Here is a 21024-nt window from a genome sequence, read left to right on the forward strand (position 1 = left end):
GAAGGATATTGGAGGAATGAAATCGTACACCAAGGCCCTGATTTTCCAACCTAATCTAGTAACTCAGGGAGTTGAACATTAAACAAAAATATCCTTGTGAACGAAACATTATGTTGAACCAATCTGATTTATTTTCATGACAAAATGATGATCTTTGTATGAAGGTAAAATCAGACAATGCCATATATCCTAATTTATGTAAGATGTGCGTCTTTTCCTCATATGATATGATTGTTTATGACCAGATTGGAATATATATTATCTTGACATGAATGAACAACCGAAGATTAAATACCAACAATAATCATCAGAGACTGTGTACAAGCTTAGCTGGACAGAGGTTGTACTGGGCTCTTATGAAGAGAGTTGATGTGACACAAGTTCATTTCCTCTTAGCCCCACTCTTACATTCATAAAGCAACCAGTTCCATGCAGACAGCTTTGAGCAGCTGTTACCTGACAAATATTTATTGAGCACTTAATACACCAAGTATATACTAGGTCCTACAGAGTCAGCAGTGGACAAAATGGATAAGATCTTTGCTGTCACAAAGTTTTCACTGAGGTTTGGGGTGGGACTATGTACATAAATCAATAGGAAACATCAGTTAATTTCATAAGTGCTATGAAGAAATTAAAATATCTTGATATGTGGGAAATAACAGGGCTACTTTGGTAGTAAGGGAAGGTCTGTTTTAAGAGGTGACATTTAAGCTGAGACATAAATGGCAAGAAGGAATTAGACTTATGTAAAAGTGAGCAATAATAATAACCATAACAAGAGTGATAGCTATCATTTATGAGACCCTTCATATGTGCTCTTTACGGTTCCAAGTGTTTTACACATAGAAGCCCATATAAAATCACCTGCAAAGTTGGGGCAAAAAGTGGGTAGCAGAGCCGGGATATGAACCAGAACCTTCCATTCTCAGAACCCATGCTCATACCCACTATACTCTTTTGCCTCTCAAGGTCAAAGGGAAGAGAATACGAATGAAGAGGCCGCAAGGCAAGAAGGTTCTTAGTGTGATTGAGAAAAAAACAAGGCTAGATTAGCTTAATTAACATGAGCAAGTTGGCAGATTGGTGAGGAGCTGAGGTCAGAAAAGTAGGCATGGATCTATCTATCCTGTAGGACCTTGTCTGCCAAGATAAGGCACATGGCTCTTATTGTGAGATCAAAGACATAGGGTAAGGAGGGTTGAACAGAGTGGGAAAATCTGCTTTAGAATTTATACTTATGGACATTTTAGTGAAAAGTGAAAATGTGTTGAAAACCTGTGGGACGACTTAATGACTTTTAGTAATATGAAGACATTGGCCACCTAATATCATCAACTCTGGAAACAGAAGAGAAAAACAGACCTTCATGGGAATATGGAATGCAGAGTTTCTTCTTCTTTTTGGATAAACAAGTATAAATGCCATTAATGACTTGATTTGATTGAATATCATGACAAGACATACGCTTGCCATTTTAGTTCCCCGAACAATTTTATTATAGAATCCTGATCCTAGTTCCACGAGTGCCATTTATGGTTGACTCTAAAGAAAGCTGTGAAAGTAAAGAAGTACCTTCCCCTTTGCTTGACAAACCTCTTTGCCTTCTTTCTCTCGCTCATGATCTTCAAAATGGTTAGGAGTCCCTAATAAGGGGCACAGAGATTTCCTTTAACATTTACACTGTTCCAGACTCTTTTTCTTTTTTCTTTCCTTTTTTTTTTTTTTTTTCTGTCACATCTTTTCTGAACTTCAACCCCTGCGGTCACTTTACCCAAGATTTTTCTCTTAGCTAATATTGTGCTAATTCATATGTGTATGCAAATTAGTGATGTCCATATATTTTTGACTTGCATTTTAAAATGTATTTTCTGATTACAGTGTGTTATCCTAGGAAGGAAATATAATAAGAATTCTCAGGCTTCTTGTGCAAAATATGTTGAGGCAAACAAACAGCCCTCAAACTGTGTAATACATTTTTATTCCACAACAAAATTATTTTTGAAGTCTCATTTGGAACCTATGGTTTAACCAGGTTAAATCTTTTGTTTTAATTATATTAAACATATTATTTGTAATTAATTAATTAATTTAATTTATTATGCCTCTTTCAACAAGATGATAGTATAAAACATACACCTATTAACTCCTAAATCTCACAACAACAAGAGTGAGTGTTGGGTCCAGAAAAGTTCCAGGAAAATTACAGGTCTTTTTCAGCCTTGAGGAGGTACCAGGGAATCTCACTCATAGTGTTTTCTAATAGATCATTGAAATCCAATAATAAATTTGTGCAACGCCTGGAGAAAATGGGAGAAAAATTCAGGGGGTTTTCTCTGATATTCTGTAGTGTGGAGGCAACTTGCAAAGGTACAACTTCCATCTCTTAGATAAGTCTTACTAAGGTAAATGCATGGTTTAGAAGGAGTACTAGATAAGAATCTGGACTGTGGGGTTCTAATTATAGAATTTTAGGCAAATAATTCATTGTCTCTGGATTTCAACTTTTACTTATCTGAAAAATGAGGAGTGTTACATATAAATGTTTAGCAAAAGGTCACTTTAATTGAGGTAATCTCAGAGATCACTTTCAGATCAAAACATTTCTGTTCAAAAACCATTGGTAGTATCCTGGTATGACCAAAACCTGGGCCACTTAACCTCTTGTATCATCCTCCTTGGCTGGAAATAGGTTGAAATGAATTTGATCTTTGTTTTGGCCTCGTAAAACCCCATTTCATTTAGAGCACTTTAAAATTAATACTCTATATCACCTTGGATACTTTAAAACCAAAGTTAATTGGAGAGAAAGGAATGGTGTTAGAAACTTCCTGAACTCCCTGCTGACCTTTAAGGTCTGGTGGGCATTAGGAGGGAAACATCCAGATTTCTTTGTATTAACATATAATCTGTACACTGCAGTTTTCTGAAACAGGCTACTTGTACATTCAGCTGAACACCTTCAGATGCAGTTGCCTCTGAGGTCTCAGTCAGTGGAAGCTGAAGTTAGCTGATGCAAACAATCACAGATATGAAAAGTAATAATAATAATAGTAGAACCAGCATGGGAGGAGCCCCATATTAAATTGGGTGATGGCAGACATCTTATTGGCTATTAAAACCAAAAGGAATGATTCCAAAAGGAATGATTAATCAATGCTTACAATTTCATTTATGTTAACTGTTTTTTCCCAGGGTCAGGGTAGATGTGCTAATGTATATTTGCTTTCTAGATTTCCTTATGAAAGAATCTGTAAAATGTTGGATAATTCTGTTCAATTCTCACAACTGAGTTTCTCCCACCCAATGAGGTGACAAAGACTTCTACTGCCACAAGATAGATAGATATTAGCTGTTCCAAATGACACCTCTGTTAAAATGATGCCTCCTGGGCCCCAGAAAAGAGCAGTCTAAAGTATTTAGCAGACATTACACTGAGGAGTTTATACTTTAGTTACAGTACTTGGGTCAGTTGTACAGAGTATATAGGTCAAAGGTACATCTTGAAAACAGTTAAATTTCAATCCAAAGCACCAGCAAAGCTTTTTTCTTTCTTTCTTTTGAAGTTAACTCTAGCGTCATATAGGTTAATATATTACAACCATCATATAATAATTTTTTAAAATAGTTCATTAGAATATGATTTACTAAGTGCCTGTGGTACAATTTATCAGCACAGAAAAGGTTAGTCTACACTATGGATCCCGGAGCATGCAGATGATCATGTTAACCAGAACATTGTGAGGCTATAAAAATGGTAGGCATAATCTCATAAGAATAAGTAGAAAGTTCAGATGCCACAATCACTTTGTGATCACATACACTCTATTCATCTTATTGAAACTGAGTTGTTTCATTCCATAGAGCAATGCTCAGTTAATAGGATAAATAAAAATAATTTTTCAATGATATTTCTTAAAAAGTCAAAGTCCTAGGTCTAACTTCCTAACATTCTAATTTTGGGTCTTTGGTTGTAACTCAGGAAAAATTTTTTTTAAAGAACACTTGGTAATTATAATGCAGGGGACCTAGTAATACACACTTAACGAATACTACATTAAGATGCCTGTAATAAAAATAGCCACCACGTATTGAAGCCTAGTATATGGTAAGCACTGTTGAAGGGCTTCATATATTACAATTAATACTCATAGCCAACCTACAAGGTATTATTTTCTCCATTTTATAGACAAGAAAACTAATAGTTTGAGTAACTTTCCACAGTCTCAAAGTTAGTAAATAACAAGGCTCCATAATTTCAATGTCCATTTTCTATTTCCAGTTAAGCCAGTTAGGAGAAAAGTGGACTTTACCGTATTTATTATAATATCCCAGTGCATTATTGGTGTGCCACTTGATTTATCAAAGTTTTATAGTATCTTTTTTGAACTATTTACAAGTGCATGCTTCATTGCATTTCACAAGTCTTGACCCCTAAAAGTACCTTAGCAAAGACTTGCATCTTTCTAAGTGAAAAAGTAACTCTTAAATTGACTCAAAGATTTACAGTAAAATCAGGAGGGGAAAGTAACACTTATTTACTTTTAATTAACTTTATAATTATAATTATTTTTGAATAATCATTTCTTTAAACTTGTACAGAAATTAAAACTGGTATTTAGTTTTGCTAAAGTAAAACTGGTTTCATTTTACTAACTTCTTCAATTCAGTTAGCAAATAGCAATCAGAGAGCTAAAAAACAAAAACAAAAGCATCATGGGAAAAACAGTGAAAAAATGGTTGAACAACTACTACCAAAACCTAATTTATTAAAGGTAGACCATAGCAAGAAGTAGAAATTTAATATTTTCCTATCAAATCGAGTATTTCAGCTATTGAATGTTGAGCAGAACAGGGAAGTAGAGTCAGCACCTGCTTCTCTGGAACAATTTAAATGAAGTCAGCCTGGAGGGAGAAGCACAGAGTCATGGATTTCTCCCATGCCTGTGTAGTCTTACATGTTTTGTCCACATCCTTGACACTGAACCAAACTGTGCTATGAAATTGTAAAGCTGTAAACAGTCTTGAGAGTTGAAGCAGATAACTAGATGGGCTTGAACTATAAATTCTACCCAGACTAGCTGACTGCTAAGGTTCCCCCAAACCAAAATTCTATAATTCTAAGTAGAATCTACTGTGAATAATATATACCATAGACAATTAATTGAGAAGTTATGAGGCCACCGGCCATTTTTCAAAAGGAATTGTTCGTTCAGTTGGTCTAGATTAGCATAATGAAGACAGTTATCAGCTATGGGTACAGTGCCATTTTAAGACTGCATATTTTGGAGAAAAATGAGTGTTAAATGAATATTATTTTTGCAAGTCAGATATACAGATGAGTTAAATATAAGTTGGTGTCAATTTAATTATGCTCAAAAGATTTATGAAAGAGAGGGCTTTTAAAAGGTACCAATATAATAAACAGAAGTACAAATAATTGGTTTAGAAATAACTAGACGGGAAGTTTCGAAGATATCAGAGTTATTTAGGGTATTAAACTATTTTTGCAGGTTTATTAAGGAATGAGTGACTCCTTGATTTTCTGGTTCATAGTTTTTTCACTTGTGATTTATTTTTTAACCTATTTATTCATTGAATACTTAGTGGACGTTTATTATATGAACTGCACCAGGCACTAGAACACAATAAATGTTCAATTGCAGTGCAAAGGACTATGTTAGAATTAAGCACACAATGCCGGGAGATTATATACTGGAGCAACACCTAACCCAACCTAGCGATATCAGAAATGGCTTCCTGAAAAAGACTGTGTTTGTTGTGAGTTTGTAAAAGAGAACAGGGGTAAGTGAAAGAGAAGAAGAGAGGGAAGAAGGTGTCCTAAGCCCATAGCAGTGTTCTGGAAGCCCTGAGAGTAAAAGAGGCTTGAGCTGTTTGGGAATCTGAAAGTAATTAGACACGGGGTGAGAATGATCAGCGAAGAGGTTGGTAAGGATGAGACTGGCGAAGCAGACAGGGGCCAGAGGATTAAGGGCTTGTAGATCAAGCAGAAGACTAGGCATCTTCAGCTACAAGTAACGCAGAGGGCTCGACCTACAAAATTTGAAAGTGGTGTGGTAACCAGCACAAGGGACTAAACATTTAATTAAAGCTTTCTAATGCTAATGAGAGTTCTCAGTTAGCGATATTAAGCAATATTCACAAGGACTTCAAAGGAAGCAAGCCACCTCCATTTAAGCAGCAGGTTTTGCTCCGTTTTTTTGTTTCCTTTTTTTTGCCCCAACCAAACCTAAGCTTCCTTGATTCTTCTTCCATCCCTTACGTGACTTTAAAAAATCACTTCATAAATAATTGAGGAGAATGGACTGGAACAATTCTAACAACTATTGTTTAGTGACACGTTCATTTACTTTAGTAAAAGAAATGTTTAATAAAGAAGATTACAATACTAAATATAGACAGTGAACCTAGAAATATGCAGTTAATAAGCTGTGTTAGGAATATGGATAACAGTGATAATTGAAGGGGTTCCTTAATTTAACACACAGCTAGTCTTGAGCCTGAGCTAGTCAGTCATTTCCCACTGATGGAAACAGGCTGAGCCAGAATGAGTGAGATTTCCTGTACCTTAACATGACGCACATCACTACACCTTCTAATAAAATAACATTGCTATAATTTTTTTTTAAATCTTTTTTCTGCAAATTACTGGTAAATTATTTTTTAAATGACTGTTGTCTTTATGTGAAGCCATGTTTTTATACGCAATGTCTTTTCCTAGGCAATAAAATATAATAAGTGGGCACGGGTTTATGATTTTTTCTTATATTTTTACATAATGCTGCTGGTTAATGTTTATTTTTCCTTCTAGATATATCTATTCCCATTAAATCACCACTAATGTCTGTTCCCTCTGGTGCATGACTATGGCCATAGGCCCATAGATTTTTTTTTTTTTTTAACATCTTTATTGGAGTATAATGGCTTTACAATGTTGTGTTAGTTTCTGCTATATAACAAAGTGACTCAGCTGTATGTATACATATATCCCCATATCCCCTCCCTTTTGTGTCTCCCTCCCACCCTCCCTATCCCACCCCTCTAGGTGGTCACAAAGCACCGAGCTGATCTCCTTGTGCTATGCATCTGCTTCCCACTAGCTATCTATTTTATATTTGGTACTGTATATATGTCAATGCTACTCTCTCACTTCGTCCCAGCTTACCCTTCCCCCTCCCCGTGACAAACAGATGGATAAAGAAAATGTGGCACATATATACAATGGAATATTACTCAGCCATAAAAAGAAAAAAATTGAGTTATTTGTAGTGAGGTGGATGGACCTAGAGTGTCATACAGAGTGAAGTAAGTCAGAAAGAGAAAAACAAATACCGTATGCTAACACATATATATGGAATCTAAAAAAGACAAAAATGGCTCTGGTGAACCTAGGGGCAGGACAGGAATAAAGACGCAGACATAGAGAATGGACTTGAGGACATGGGGAGGCCCATAGAATTTAAAGAGAAAAAATCTATATGTGTTGAAAAGATATGTAAGTATTTTAAGCAGGAATACCCACTACTTTATTTCCCCCTTTGCTCTCTCATCTTTCTTCCAAATCTTAAAAAGAATACTTTATTTTTCTGGATTTTTTATCTATCAATCTCTTCAGGAATGCCCTAGATACTAGTTAAATATTTGTATTTGCAAACTAAATTCCAGCAAGGTAATCACCCATTTTTCTAACTGGTAGAATCTCCTATCCTAATGAAATTTTGTGGGGCACAGACTTTCTTCTCAGCTCTTATGGTTGTGTATACAGAACAAAAGTCCATTAGGCAATATTTTTTTTTCACTCATATTTCATTTTGCCCGTATTTATTTCATAGTCATAGGATCACTTAGCTTCCCCATAAGCTATGTAGGAGAGTGGGTATTACTAATGATTATGAAGATATAGTTCTGGTTATCACACAGTTTATAATACAATGCCAGCTGGTCAAAATTGTCCACAAATTAAATTTGTGATATACATGTGAGGAAGTGTTTGTTTATAACCCTGGGCAGGAAAAAAACATGTCCCATAAGACTCTCTCTGTGCTTTGACCCTTGACCATTTGGGTCTGCAGGTGAGCTCTGAGCAACTCTGGCCTTCACTCAGGAGCTCAAACATGATGCCGCCAGGCCCTGGCACTTGCTGTTTCCTTCTCCCTCCTTTGCTAGGTAACACAGACTCATCCTTCAGATTTTTTTTTTTTTTATGTTCATTCCTCTTATTTCTTTTTTCTTTTTATTTTATTTTTATTTATTTATTTATTGTTTATTTTTGGCTGTGTTGGGTCTTCGTTTCTGTGTGAGGGCTTTCTCTAGTTGCGGCGAGCGGGGGCCACTCTTCATCGCGATGCGCGGGCCTCTCACTATCGCGGCCTCTCTTGTTGCGGAGCACAGGCTCCAGACGCGCAGGCTCAGTAGTTGTGGCTCACGGGCCCAGTTGCTCCGCGACATGTGGGATCTTCCCAGACCAGGGCTCGAACCTGTGTCCCCTACATTGGCAGGCAGATTCTCAACCACTGCGCCACCAGGGAAGCCCCCATCCTTCAGATTTTAGCTTAAAAGTTTTTCCTCAGGGTAGTTGTCCCTGCCTTCTTAGATGAGATGACTCCCCTCTGTTTTATGCTTTCCTGGTCCAAATATTTCCTTTAAGGCAGGTACCACCTTTAATATACATGGATTTATATTTTTTCATTGGTAAGAATGTTTTTAATTACACGTGACAGAAATATAACTAAAATGGGATTACATGGTGTGACTATTGCACAATATCTGGGCATTTCCCAGAATCTAAAGAGATGAAATATAGAAACCAGGTGACCTCCAGGGACTTTGGGTTCTGGAAACAAGGATAAAACTGGTAGGATTTCATTATTCTCCCATTTATACTCAGTTTGTCTGTGCTTGGCTTTATCCTCTCCTACTTCAGATGAACCTTCTTCATCTGGTGGGCATCGTGGCAGCCAAAAGTTTCTGGGCTCTTCCTCATTGTTTATAGTTAGAAAAATCCAGAGGAAGGATCCTTCTGAGCCAGTTTGAGTCACATACCCAGCTCTGGACCAGTCTCTGTGGTTAAAGAAATATAGAGTAATGTGATGGGACCAGTCAGAGAGACATGGCCACTCCTCTAGGGGGTGGTGCCTATTACCAGAAAAAACATATATGTGTGACAAGGTCTCATTCTAGAAGTATGCTGAACAGACAAAACAGTGGTGACCGCTTTGTCACTATTTGCTTAGTATCTATATTTTTTGACAGGCAAGGGAATGTGTTTATTTTCCTCACCACTTTTATGCTATTGTCTATCATAGAACCTGAAACATCAAAGATACTTGATATTTGTTTACTGCTTGAATAAGTAGATGTATACAAAGAAAATTGTTTTACCTGGTTAAGAGGAAAGAGGTTAAATAATGAGGCAATGGATCCTGTCAGATAATGAGAATTTTTTAGTATAGTGAAAGATATAGATATAATTCTAGCATGATGTTTGTGTCCATGATCACTTTTGGGTTTACTTGCTTGAAAGTTTTAAGCCTTACTTCAAGCAGTCAGGCAATGAGACTTACATGAGGTGACAAACATTAGGTAAACAGATGTTATATTTCCAATGAGCTTGTCCCGCTGAGATCAAATGAATTATATAGCTCTGCTTTAAACCCTGTAAGCCTAGCTGAGGCAATGTTAGATAATTCTAACACTAAAAATTCCCCATCTCACTGGGAATGGCAACTTCACATTCCCCATTTAGAACAGCCACAGACATTGCCCCATGCAGAAAATGACTCTCTTTATGTTTGCACCTGAATGTGGGTAGCATTGACCCGGCCAGCATAAGCATGGGAAACAAGATCCTCCTGAGGATCCTTGGACTGACTGCCAGCAAGTCATTTCCCGCTGGACTGGTTTTAATGCATTCCTGGGAGCCTAACGTTTGTGAGAGTTTTAATTCCCATGTTATCAAGGGAGGTAATTCTTGAGTCTTAATCACTTTCTCAAATTCAACCCTCAGGTCAAGGTTGAATTTAACAATAGTGTTCAAGGTGCAACTGGGTGAAAAAAAGGCAAAGAGACAGTCAAGAGAGAAGAGATAGTCTACAAAACTAAGAGGAATGGCTTGACACTTCGCATCCACAAGAAAAAGAAAGAGGTGGAGGTGGAGGGAAAGAAGAGAGGTGGGATTGAGAAATTAACTTTTACTGAGCACCTACTATGTGCCAGTCTCTACTAGATATGATACATACATTTTACTTCTCTAATCATTCCTTCAAACCAGTGGAGATACCTCTTTATCTCTGAGCGGCAGATAAGAAAATTGTCTCTAGTCCACACTAGGTCCCAAGTTCTTGCTACTGCTCTTCTTAGGGAGTATGATAAAGAAAATGTAGAAATAAAGGATAAAATAACCTGAAGAAAGACACTAAAGAGAGCTATGTAGATAGTTATGTTTCTAAGTTAAGTTCTTTTAATTTGGATTTTCTAGTTGCAACGTGAAGCACCCAAAAGTACGTAATTATTTAATGGGAATAATTTAATTCAAAAGAGGCAATGTATTAGAGAAGATCTGGTTAGTTGAAACAGTTATTATGTATGAAAGAGCTTACCTCGTCATTTATGCTGGAGACATTTTTCTCCCTGGGAAATCTGAATGATTGAGTCATTTAAATAAAATAGAAAACTCTAAATTTATTCCCTTTGGGTACCTTAGCAGCTCTTATATCTCTTATGAAAAAGAATGTACATGTACCTCTTAAAGGGACTGCTAATCCCAAGTATGGCCCCAAAATTCTTGCATGAAACTGTCCCATTCTGCAGAATATAGTGATATCCTTGTTGATATAATTAGATGTTGTTATTCAGTGAATCTAGTCCCTGCAGGTTCTGTTGAAATAAAGTAGTCTAATATTATGTATAATAATTACTGGGCCAACACCTAAATGCGTGCTCCTTCTTATCCACCCACACCTAGACAGTGCTTTTACTATTTTGAAAATTAAATGGTATTATTCTCTTTATTCTACTTATTCTTTAAGCCTCTTTATTTTACGATCCCTTTCAAGCATCTCATTCAAAAAGAGATGCTTTTTGTCCTCTTTCCTTTCACCTCTGTCCATTCTTTAATACTTTAAAAATCAATGTTTTGCAGTTGCACGCTGGTTAGACAGACCCATACTTATGATTAACCAGGTTAGGAAATAGATCCAGAGCATACTTGGCTCAGACTCAGTGTTCAAACCTCGTCTCCTACCAGAAAGCAGGAGCAGCAGTCCTACATTCAGATGTAACACTAAGAATGCCAGACATTATTATTTGCCTACCCAACATCTACTATCCCTGTTCTTCCTTTACTAAGACACTTCAATGTTGTTTAAGAAGAGATATGCCCAGCTCAAATCCTCCAGGTCCCAACCTATCTTATAAGCAGAGGTGATAAAGCAGGAACATAAAAAGAGTCTCAGTCCTTGATGATTTTCTAAACAAGCTGCTCCAGTCCCAAATTGCATACATCTTGTTAGGTGATAAATGAATTCTTTATTTGGTAAAGTTAGGGCTCTGTTGAACGTGACCTGATAAAATATTAATTAATGCATCAATTCCTCATCTTAGTGGTCTTAGCCACTGGGACCTACATGCTGTCCTCCTTGGAATAATTAAAGCAAAAGGATATCTAAAAGCCCACTTAGATAGAAGGTAGCTGCAAATACATGTGAATTATGTCCCCTCATGAGTTGTGTGAAATGCGCAACTCACGCCACTGTGCTCAGGAACCCTGTAGCCAGGACAATTTCTCTATGATTCTTTGAATATGAGACTTCACCTTGACCTTCTCAGGAATGTGATCTTTTATTCTTTTCCAATGCTTCCCATGGGTGGTAACCACCATGCAGCCATCTGAATTGATATCTGACAATCATGTTCTTATTCCTAGTCCACAGAAGTGTACTGTGTAGAAAAAAAGGAGAATTTGTTGTCTTCTAGTTAGGATGGAAGCGAAAGTAAATTAGTGAATGGGTTATGTTTCTCTTTAGTCTCTGAAACAGCCTCTTTCTATGCTATGTCCTCTTACCCCAACCTCAGTCAGGTTTATAACACCATTGTGCTCTCTCAGTGCACTCCCTTATCATGATTTTCTCAGGAAGAGGATGTGATATTGGTTACTTGCCCCTGAATAGGAATGCAACTCAGTCAATCAAATATTAATTGAGTGCAGAGTATGTGACAGATACTGAGGAATGAGCAGTGAGCAAAAGAGACATGATTCCTGCCTCTGTGGGGCTTATCTTTTATTGAGGAAGGGAGACATAAAGGAAATATTTTCAGACTTACATTTAAATAATTATAATATGTAATATAAATATAATAATTTAAATAATTATGATACCTTAACTTTAGTCTGAGGGCATATGGAATGCTTTCTTAAGGAAATGATATGTATGCTGAAATATAAAGCGTTAATGGCAATTGCAAGGGAATAATGGTTTGTTTTCAACTGTACAGAAATGCAGTTGGAAGACTTAGGAGTAAGAGAGTTTGAGGAACAGAGAGCCGTCCAGCTTAGATGGATGGGGAGGACAAAAGAGAAGAAGCTCAACATGAAGGTGGAGATGTAAGTAGGAGTGGAACCACACAGTGCCATCTGCCAAAATCTATTTTAAGCCATATTTCAAATTGTCGAATAAAGGGGTTTTCCTCATGTGAAGTTCCTTCAAGCATCAAAGAGTGACTACAAATAGTATTTTTGGAAACTGAGAATTTCTCTGTGCCAGGCTGACCCTCTCAGAAAAAAGCCCAAATTTTCCAGGACACATCAGAAACAACTAAAGTTGATTTGCCCTTGGCCCAAGTCTAGCATTTTGAGAGAGGTACTTCCCCACAAAGCCACTAGGTGTGATTTAGGTAACTGATTTTCTCTGAGATACTTATATCTCTCGAGAAGAATACATGATTCCACTACTAAAAAATTGAATGAACTAGTGAAAACCATTTACATTTACTCAGGTTCAATTTCCTTATGTATATATCAGGACGAATACTATCTGCTCCCAGGGTTCTATAGTGATTACATTTCAACCAATTTAGTAGAAAACTTTAAAACTATAAACTGTCCAGAAAATGCCAGGAGTTATACAAATGCCACATTTATATATAACCTTTGTGTGAGAGTTGCTGACAGCCCAAAGGACCTAGATAGTTGTAATCACAGTAGCTTAAATTTGTTAAGGACTTACTGTGTATCCAGTCCCATTTATTACTCTATTACTATTCCATTTTAGAGCTACAAAAATTGAGGCTTAGAGAAGTGAATAAATTGCTCAAGATTTCATAGCTAGGAAATAATGTGACTGGCTTTAAATTGAATACTTGGTTCAAAAGTTGCTCTTGACGTGAGCCCCTGATCAGAAGCATAAAATTTGTCCACAAGTACCTCAACACCAAGTGTTCATATATTCTCTTCTTGTTTCATTTATCAAAACCTTATTTTCATAGAGGATGTGAAATATTCACTTTAAGAGTTAGGTAACTTGTGTTTTAATGTTTCCCTTGGGAGTCTAAAACATTCTTGCAGGAATATAATTAACAGTGGAATTACAAGTATTGTTAAGAGAGGGGAAAGGTACTGTGACACCACTGCTGCCTTTCTAGAGGCTTTAAATGACCTTATACATGTGGTCGTCAGTTACTTGCAAGTGAGCTCTCATTCATAGACTGTTAGATGTTTCAGGGGTTTTCTTTTAGTGAGTCGGAAAAAAAATAGTTCTTCCAACATGAAGCTGAGTTTATTTTAGGAAACAAAAGAATAGAGTAGAAAAATAACTATAGTTTAATTTTCCTTACTTGAAAAATAAGGCTCTTATTAGACAATTTTAAGGCCCCATTTGTTTTTTCTTGAATCTATATAAATTATCGACCTGCCTTTCCCTTCACCCTTTTAAGCAGAATATAAGAAAGTGTTCATTTTCAGTTAAAATGGTAAAAATAATGGTAAAAATGTACTAAGTCTCCTACCAGAGATTAAAAAATACTCTAGGCCAGGGGTTGACAATCTAAGGTCCATGGACCAAATCCTGCCCACTGCCTGATTTTATAAAAAGAGTTTTATTGGGACACGGCCACAAATATTTGTTTTCATATTGTCTGTGGCTGCTTTTGCACAGTAACTCCAGAGTCGAGTGGTCACCAAAGAGACTTCATGGCCCACAAAGCCTAGACTATTTACTACCCACCCACCACTACACTAGATAAGATCAGAACTAAACAGATATTACGTGTGTTACAGAATGACAGTTTTGAGAGTCAGGTTAGCCAAGAGTTGCCAACAAGACAGGCCTAAGTGGAAAGAAACAAGGCAGTGGGGCTGTTGTTGACACAGTGAGGGAGCAGAGTGGACTAAGGAAACAGTGTGATTGCTGAGCAGAGTGTAGCGAGGGAGCAGGGTGTGTTCACGGCGCAGCGGGCAGTCAGGGACCAGGAGTGGTCAGGGAGCTGAGCAGGGTGTGAGCGCAGTCAGGGAGTGTGGGTAGTCAGGCGGCAGGCTGCAGCCACAGAGCAGGGGCTAGTTAAGAAATTGAATATAGCCATCGAGCAGAGAGTGTCCTCAGGGAGCAGGGTGTACTCCGTCAGGTGGCAGAATGTAGTCACAGAACAGTGCAGTTGAGGGGCCGAGTGCAGTCAAAAAGCAGAGTGCTAGCAGGGAGAAGGGTGTCAGCAGAGAGCAGGGTGTAGGAAGAGAGCACAATATGGTAGGGAGCTGAGTGCAATCACTGAGCACAGTGTAGTCACCCAGTTCAGTGCTGTCCGGAAGTAGGGGGTGGCCAAGTAGCAGAGTGTAGTTGGGACTAGGGGAGAGTGAAGGAGTAGGGTATAGGCAGGTTATAGGATGCTGTCAGGGAATAGAATTTATTTTGGTAGCAGGGTGTGTAGCAGGGAGCGGTATGGGATCACCTAGCTGAGTGTAGTCGTGAGACAGCGTATAAGCAAAAAGCAGAGTGTAGACAGGGAGTAGGGTGTCTCAAAAATAGATCATCGTTAGGGAGCCAAGTATAGTCATGAAGCAGAGTGTGATCAGGAAGCAGTATGTAGTCAGAGAGCAAGTGTAGTCCAGGAGCAGGGTAGTCAGGGAGTGGGTGTGGCCAGAAAGCTGGTCATGGTCAGGCAGTCCGGAAGCTAACTGCAGGGCCTCGAGAGCTGGCAAGCTGGCACTGGCGACACTGAGACACCAACTTTGAGTTTTAATTCTAGGTGAGAGTCTGTTCACCCTCTGGGTCCCCACCTTAGCCCTATATAGAGAGGCATCGAGTGCCTATTTTGATCCAGGCACTGTGCTAAGTGGTCTTCCACCTGCTGGCTGCACAATTGCGTGGACCAAGGACAGGTGTTATTATGGCCTAAAGGAAATCAGAGAGCTACAAAGATGGAAACAGGTCTGTGAATGATGCTAAGGTACTGGGATCCTGGGCAAGCCTGACTCTAGGTGGCTATGCTTTGTGTTTACGCAAATAATAATGAGAATAATTATGAAACTAGATACATGTGTACCTGCCAGCCTTAGTCATTGTACACAATGTTAGTTGAAACTCATTGTGTATCAAGAAAAGAATAGAGTTTTATATAAAGAAATATAATGCTTTATTCAAAATGATTTGTCAGCTTCAGAGAATAGAATAATGTACAGTAAATTAAATCTTGAGTAGTCAGAGGATTTTTCCCCCATACTGTCAACTGTTAATACAGTTTGACAATATAGCTAATCAGAATCAAGTAGCTTAATTGCTTTTGATGCATTCATAATTATATTTACCAGGATTTTAATACACAACCCACAACACACACATGCACCTTGATACACAACACACATAATCCTCCCACACACGAGGAACTGGAAAATAATTTAAAGAGGTGGTTATTAGGAGGTAAATGCCACAGTGAGTTTTTAAAAACCATTTTCTTGTTACATCTTGGAATAAATGTGTTTTTCTTATTTCTACCGTATATTATATGCTTAGTAATAAATAGTTCATCTAAATGTGCTGAGTAAAACCAGCTAGTAGGAAACATTTATTGCCTCATAAAATGAAAACTGAGTGAAGCTGTCATATGGAAGAACAATTGAATCATTTGCCTAAGTTGTTAGAAATAATATAATTTTCTTGGAAACCATAGAGTTGCAGGAGACTGCAATTTCGAGGTAAACATTCATGAATGCATGAACATCTTACATATTGTCAATCAGCAAAAGTGTTTGAGAAGAGACTGAGAAAAAAAGGAAGAGATTCCGTTTTTCCTAGTCAGTGAAGGGCCTCTGACCTTGCTTTTGGAGCAGCTTTCTTTTTGTTAGTCTAAAAAAAAAAAGTATCCAGAATCTGTAACACTGACGCCCTGTCAGTGGAGTCAAAACATAATCAGGACAAACTATTCAAAACTAGAGGTCAGCAGTGAGGAACTCTTCCAGAAAGTACCTCACCTACTTTCCTCATCTGTTACTTAGTCAACAGTAGAATAAATATGAGTGTTTCCTTTGGGAGAGACTAGTTCTCTGTAGGTTTGTTTGGCAAGTAATATTTTTATCTCTATGCTTTCTACAGCTTTCAAATGATATTTTAAGTCTTTGAATGCCTCGTTCTGCTTTACGAACCTACTATTCTACTCAGACTAGGGTAGTCACTGACCCACATGTATTTGCACGATCTCACCTCCATGCAGTTTCTCTTTCCTAGAAAAAATTTTCTTCACTCATTAAAATCACACTCAGTCTTGAAGACTCAGCTAAAAATTGACCAGTTCTTTAGAATAATTGCCTGAATATCCAATCCTAAAATGATCTCTCCTCTGAGTATTCGTTTTTACTTCTTGTGCGTGCCTTTGATGCAGACGGCACCTCCAAGTTGGCCACATTCAAATGGCCTATTTCAATTCCACATGACTTAGGCATGTTTATTGACCGGTTTGGTCACTCATTCTACACATTGAAAAGCTGTGATCAGAAATGCTGTGATCTTTGTGAACACAGAATGGAATTAAGCATAGTCTCTGGATATTTTCCCACTTGAGATATATGTGGCTAGATCCCATAGCTGGGACAGAGGGAGAAGGGTTGGGCAAGCAGCTAGTCAGAAAAATAGAGCTGACTTTGACTGTTATTGCAGATGGACGAGCGTTGGGTTAGCTGCAGCAGCCACAGGCTGGAACCTGATCAGCTTTCTCCACCAGCTCCCAGCTATGTGAGTGCACTTCGTTCTCACTGACTCACCTCCGTAAGGTTGTTACAGCAAAGCTGGGGATTTTTCCTTTCATTGTCTGCTTCCCTCATAACTCTGAGTAAGATTCGTGTTTGGTTCAATTTCTTTATCTTATTCAGGGAAACAGAATTTGATAAACATGGGAATCAAACCATTCTTCTTTCCTTGTCAGCTTTCCTAGAACAAAGTCATTTTTGATTTTCCTACATTTTTAACAAAAGCCCATTATCAAACCCTCATATAGTCTACATGCTATCTCTTTTTAAGGGGCTAATAGAAAAAAATATTAGGTGGGAACCACTAATACATTGCTTACCCTTTTTCTTGTTTTCACAGGGTTAAAGGTCAAAAACAGAACTTTAAAAATGTTCTATGGAGTCATTCATTTCCTAATTAACTTTTACTGACTTGTATTGATAGTTTGCATCTTCAGAGACTCTTACTCAGTTTGGGCTACTATAACAAAATACCATGATTTAAAAAGCAAACATACATTTCTTACAGTTCTGGAGGCTGGGAAGTCCAAAATCAAGGTGCTAACAGATTTGAGGTCTGGAGAGGGCACTGTTCCTAGTTGCAGATGGCTGCCTTCTTGCTGTATCCTCACATGGCAGAGAGAGAGCTCTTGTTCTTTTCATAACGGCACTAATCCCATCATGGGGGGGGGGGCTCCATCCTTATGACCTCATCTAAACCCAGTTAACTCCCAAAGGCCTCATCTGCAAAAACCACCATCCTGGGGATTAGGACTTCAACATATAAATTTAGTGGGGACATAAGTGTTCAGTCCATAGCAGAGACCTTATACTTTTTGGAGCTAGGGACCCAATCATCACCTTTGCCTTTGCCTCTGACTTCCCCTTGCCAACCCCCAGCATCAAACACACTACTTCACTCACGCCCTTTTTCACCTGGCCAACAGTGATCAAGGGCTTACTACGTGCCTGGAGCTGTTCAAATTGCTGGAGACACAGAGATGAATAGCATCAGGCATCAGCTAGGAAGACACTCATTTCAAGTTAGGGAGACAGAAATGTACATAAATGGTTACAATTCAGTATGGGGAATGCTAGAATAAAAGTTTGTTTCTGGTGCTGTGTGAATACTAAGAAAAGAGTGACTAACTTCCTTACTCAAAGAAGATGAGTCATTCAGTAGGAAGAAACCAGATGAGAATAAATGAGTGAGAAACCAGATCATAAAGAATCTTACATATCATACCAAGAAGTTTATCTTTTTTTAAATAAATGATAGAGAGCTGGGGGGTAAAATTTTAGATTGGCATTAGAAAGCTAAAGAAGTTTTCCCATCTGGTCACTCAGTGGATGTTTTCTGATAATCATTAATTAACTTAAGTGAAGTCAATACAAAGGGGACACACAGGAGATAACTTTTAGGATGAAGAAACTGTTCTTTCTGGTACTGGAGTGACAGATACCTGACTTTATCCCATAGAAATGTACAGTAAAAGGAGTAAGCTTTAATATTTGCAAAGCAAATAAGAACAAACAGAAGGAGATGACCTAAGTAATTTTGGAAAAAGATGTTTTGACTGGATATTATAAGACCCTACACAAAAGGAATTATACATAAACTCTGTACTCTAGTTGGTAAAGTTGTTTCTTACAGAAGTACAGATGAACAATTCTGAAACCACTCTATGCATATACTGAGGGTGAACAAGTAAGTAAATGGATGGCAGATGGCAGGAGTCAGGTTTCTCACTCTTGGAGAGGAAAGTTACAGATAAACAAGAAAGTAAGGCTAGAATAAAACTTGTGCTACTGAATTAGAATCAGACACATCAGTGTGGTCTTAAATTTTGCTTAATATGTATACATAAGGATAGATACAGAGACAATTACAGATATAGATTGATATGTGAGTTAGTATACGTAAATATATTACCTATTCTGTCTGCTGAGAGTAGGTAATGAAACCTGAGGGGTTTCATTAGTAATAATGAACCCAGCACCCAAATCCACTCTCCAATAAAATTAACCAAGACTTCTTGGGGCAATGCCTGATTCTAGGGTAAGGGCAGGGAAAACACAAGATGATAGTGGGACTCTTGTAGTATCAGAAAGTAAGGAAGTATTCAAAAAACAAAAGATGGGTGTGTGTCAAGGGATACAGGAACCAACTTGTAAAGCTTCCAGTGGTCAAATCTGGAATGATTTGAGCAAAGAAACAAAAACGTAATATTGGCTTATAACCCAAAGTAGAAAACAAATATACCTGAGTCCATATTGATATAAATAAATTGTTGTATAAATTAAAAGGAGAAGAAATCAATCTTTCACAGAATTATCAAACAAGAGGATATTGATAATGTTTATAGCATAAAGACACATGTTTTATATTTGTCTTCTCTATGCTCCAGCAATACCTTTATTGAACTTAAAATAAACTTTGGGGAAAGTGTGAATATCTCAACACCGAGTTACAAGTTTACTTCATCACCAAACTCAGTTGTTTCTTGTTTGTACCAGACCTCTTGCCTGTAGTGTTCTTTGCTCACCCCTTACTCTTTCATACCTGATCCACAGATCCATTCTTCACAGCCTGGTTCAAATGCTATATTTTTTCTCTAAAACTTAACAAATGTCAAACTAGTGTGGTGCAAAAAGGAAAACCCTTAAGAAATCTTTGCTGATTGGTGTTGCTCAAGCTCAGATGATTGTTTTTCTTTCTTACTATACCTACTAAAACTATACAATTTTATTTATATATATATATACATATATGCACTCATACGTACATACTTTGATTTTGTTAACTTTATCTCCCCTAAACTGTGAAGTCTTAAAGGGTAGAGAATTTTTGTATATTGATTTTGTATACCCTGCAATACCTAGAATAGTGTATATATATAATAGATATTCAAAAAATATATCTGACTATTGGATGAAGGCTTGTTAACTATTTCCAAGAAAGAAAACAACAACTCAGCAACGAATCTTCCTCTAGCACCATTTTTAGTCCCTTATCTTTCAGAACCTACTAATGTGGAAACTGCTAGAGGCAGTAAGGGAGTCAGAGATGAAAAAATCATGGGAGGATAACACTACATTTTCTCCGTTTAATTAGGGAAATAGAACCTCTGCATTTCAATAATTCTGTATCAGAACTTATCAGAGGAAATATTTTGTGGGTTCTATGGTTACACACTAGGAACCAAGATGTGAAATGTAATTAAGGAATGCCAACAGTATGTAAAACTTACTATGGTTGTTTCTCTCTTGGCATTCTGGTGGATGACAGCACAATCTGTGGTCCTTACAGTCACTGCTTTTGAAAGGTAAAGGAGTCACTCTTTACTGTCTTTTAGTTGGCAGGCACTTGAGAAGCCATCCTTTATTTTTAAGTGGATGACTATCACAGAATAATGCAAGGAGATAAAGCATGTCCTCTGAGGGACATTTTTTACAGAAGTGATTGCCTTTAAAACTTCTATTTCTTGTGGGTCTTTTTTTCTCCATCAAAAACGTAGCTGTGGTTTAAAAAAAAACAGGAACTACATAACTCACATGAGCTTATTTATCTTTTATAGTAACTTTTTCTTTCAGAACATGAGGTTGTTGGTGAACCAGTGAATGTAAGCAGTAGGGAGGAAGGAGGTCATTGGATTGTAAATATACATGACCTATTACACAAGAATGAAACTTTGTTACTGATGCTACATAAATAACTAAATCAAGTAGAAAATAAAGAACATCAGGGATGATAATAGAACCAAATCTGTATGACACAAACCTTTGGTGAGTCACAA

General features: G+C 37.5%; 1 long non-coding RNA gene across 1 annotated transcript in view; it reads right to left on the bottom strand.

Moving 5' to 3' along the window:
* Positions 1–1652: 1652 nt before the first annotated feature.
* LOC309644298 overlaps positions 1653–21024 on the bottom strand; it is a 140732-nt gene continuing 121360 nt past the window's right edge. The window contains exon 2 of the long non-coding RNA XR_014254361.1: positions 1653–8559. This is a non-coding gene — a long non-coding RNA (uncharacterized lncRNA). The remainder of the gene's footprint in view (positions 8560–21024) is intronic.

The sequence above is a fragment of the Balaenoptera physalus genome (assembly GCF_965194825.1).
Source record: "Balaenoptera physalus genome assembly, chromosome: 15".
Taxonomy (NCBI): Eukaryota; Metazoa; Chordata; class Mammalia; order Artiodactyla; family Balaenopteridae; genus Balaenoptera; species Balaenoptera physalus.